At 43.5% G+C, this 3323-nt stretch overlaps 1 pseudogene; it reads left to right on the top strand.

Annotated features, from left to right (window-relative positions):
* The first annotated feature begins 357 nt into the window (after positions 1-357).
* Positions 358-1607, top strand: LOC118628862 (annotated as a pseudogene).
* Positions 1608-3323: the final 1716 nt, after the last annotated feature.

Raw genomic sequence — 3323 nt, 5'->3', positions numbered from 1 at the left:
AGTCCTAGGGTCATCCCACATTACCTCTCCAGACTATTCTACTCCTGCACCTGCAGACATGACATGGTGTAGGATTATGAGTGGAGGTGTTTGAACTTCAGAAAGTCCCCATGTCAACAGTAGGTCTGTGTTGCAGTGAGAGAGCCCTACTCTAGTCAGAGAGGATGGGTTTGAATCCAGGTTCCAGGACTCCAAGACTATGAAGCCTTTAGTATCTTCATCTCCGCAAACCAGCATTTCTCTGCTCTGTGACAGGACAGAGATTCCCATGGAGCAGGGTGGCCTGTAGACCAGTGATGTCCCCCTAGGTGTTCAAGTCTTGTTTCTGTTCCAGTGGCACCAGTGCAGTTTCCCAGCATGCATCCATCTGACACAGCCTGGAGCCCCTACTCACACCAACAAATGGAAGCAAACAAACTCTCTACATGGTTAATCTAATCCTGGAGTTACTGATGGTCATAATTGCCTTGGGTGGGCTGGCAGGAAACGCAGTGGTGCTCTGGCTCCTGGGCTTCCGCATGCAAAGGAACTCATTCTCCATCTACATCCTCAACCTGACGGGAGCCGAATGCCTCTTCCTTTGCTGCCAGACTATATTTTCCCTGCATAGATTCACAACATTGAATTACCTCCCCTCTGAAATATCTGTGATTATCTTCCTTGTGTCCAACTTTGCCTATATCTCAGGCCTGAACCTTCTCAGAGCCATCAGCACAGAGCGCTGCCTGTCGGTCCTGTGGCCCATTTGGTAGCGCTGCTGCCACCCAAGACACCTGTCAGCCATCACATGTGCCCTGCTCTGGGCCCTGTCCCTGCTGCTGAGCATCCTGGAAGGGATCATCTGTGTAATATATAGCTATAAAACTACTTCGTGGTGTCTGCCGATTGAATTCATCATTGCTGCGTGGCTGATTATGTTATTCATGCTCCTCTCTGGGTCCAGCCTGGTCCTGATGACCAGACTGCTGTGTGGCTCCCAGCGGGTGCCGCTGACCAGGCTCTATGTGACCCTCATGCTCATTATGCTGGTCTTCCTCCTCTGCGGCCTACACTTCAGCATCTACTATTTCCTCATGTCCTGGTTTGGAAATAATTTTAATTTTGTTCCTCTTTTCATAGGTGTAGTTCTCCTGTCCTGTGTCAACAGCTGTGCCAACCCCATCATTTACTTCTTGGATGGCTCCTTTAGGCAGTGATGGAGGAGGGGGAGACAGACCCTGAGGCTGGTTCTGCAGAGGGCTCTGCAGGACACTCCTGAGCTGCAGGAACATGGAGAAAGCCTTCCTCAGGGAACCCTGGAGACGTCATGCAACACTCTGATGTCCTGATTCAGAGTCTCGCTTTGTTCAGACAGATGTGACTTTGACAGCTAGTTTTGTCCATGTCGGTTCTGTTGGTTTTCTTTCTGTGTGTGGACTCAGCCTGAAATTAAAACAGTTCATATAGCAAGCCAGCTCTTGAGGTTGGAGTGAGACAGTGCAGGTTAAACACACACAGTGCAGTGTCTGAAGGACACCTCACCAGGCCTCACTGCACCCTCATGCAAGCTTTGCCAACTCTGGGTCCAGGACTCTTCCCATTTGTGGAGAAGCCCAACTTCAGCAGAAGATGACAGGAGGGAAGGAAAGGTCTAAATTCCTTTCATCACTGCACTTGATGGAAGCTTCAGGAACATTACACTTTTGCCAATTTCTGTAGTCATTCCCCTACAATCTGTCTCTATAAAGTAAAAGAATTAAAGTTCAAACAAGCTCTAGTGAGAGTCTTCCTGAATTTTGGAAGGCCTTAGATTGTTCCCTAGAATCATATATGTTGATTGAATAAATGAATTAATGCAGGAACAAATGATGATTTTCAAGTCAAGTCTGTGTTAAATCCTCATTGTCCAGATATGAGGCACTCCCTTTAAGTTCATTGTTTTCACCTTTTCAACATTTACACGCATGAAGTTAATGTTTACAACCAGATTAACCAGAGTCAAAGCATACGTAAGGTGTGAGGTATGTTTCCTTCCTGTGTCCCTCTCACACGCCCTCTACTAGAATCTCACGTGCTCCCTCTCCTTCCAGCCCCCTGCCTTTGCCTGACTCTCCCTCTCTGGTGGTCTCCAATCCTCCACAGCAGGTTTCCATGGGTCTTAGTGGACTCTCTGTTCTCTGAGGACAAGATCTATGTCAGATTTGCCTTTCATTCCAAAGAGCTCTCAGCACTTATTAGTCTGGTTAAAGAAATATTTGTCACATAAGCTGTAAATAAATATATTAAGTTTAAATGTTGCATCTTCTAAACATTTGTAATAGAGTTGTAATCAAGAAAGGGCAATTGGACAGATCATAAGTTCAATGAATTTGGCAGTGAATATACCCATCTGACTCAAACCCTAATCAAGATATGTTTTCATGATCTGTGAAAGTTCCCTCCTGTCCCTCCCAGTCATTCCCCTTGCCCCAGAGGCAACATTAGTTTCTACTTCTGTCATCAAGGTTTCATTTGTCTGACCTTTGACTTCATATACTTATAATGATAAAATGTACTGTTTTGTTTCTACCTTCTTTCACTCAGAATAATACTTTAGGAATTTACCCATGCAGTTGCTTGCATATATCCGTCATCTGTCCCTTATATAAAGCTGAGTATTTTTCTTTTTTGTTTTTTTAATGATTTTTATTAATTTATTTTTGTTATAGATATGTCTCCTTTTTACCCCACTGACACCCTCCTCCCCACCCTTGCCCCATCCCCAGCTTTGTTGACAATGTCCATTGGTTATGCATACATGCATATAAGTTCTGTGGTTTATTTCTTCCCCCCTGACCACGCCCTCTTCTGGCATTTGTCAGTCTGTACCCTACTTTTATGTCTCTGGGTCTATTTTGTTCATCAGTTTATTTAGTTCATTATATTCCACAAATAAGTGAGATCATGTGATATCTGTCTTTCTCTGCTTGGCTTGTTTCACTTAGTATAATACTCTCTAGGTCCCTCCATGTCATCTCAAAGGATAAGAGATCTTTCTTACGGCTGCAGAGTAATCCATTGTGTATATGCACCACAGCTTTTTTATCCACTCATCTACTGATGGACACTTGAGTACATTTTATTGTATGTGTACACCACAGATTATTTTTATACTGATGGATATATAGGTAGTATCATTTTGGGCTTGTGAATAAAGCTAGTGCAAGCATCTAATTCAGCTTTTTTTTTTTTTAATACACATATGTGATCATTTTCCTTGGATAAAGAACCTGAAGGGAAATTATTGAGTCATACAAAGATGTATTTTGACCTTTATGACAAATTCTCAAACTATTTTCTAGAGT

Source organism: Molossus molossus, unplaced genomic scaffold, assembly GCF_014108415.1.
Source record: "Molossus molossus isolate mMolMol1 unplaced genomic scaffold, mMolMol1.p scaffold_m16_p_13, whole genome shotgun sequence".
Classification (NCBI taxonomy): domain Eukaryota; kingdom Metazoa; phylum Chordata; class Mammalia; order Chiroptera; family Molossidae; genus Molossus; species Molossus molossus.
The sequence above is the reverse complement of the archived record's forward strand: the minus strand, read 5'-3'. Positions and strand labels throughout refer to the sequence as shown.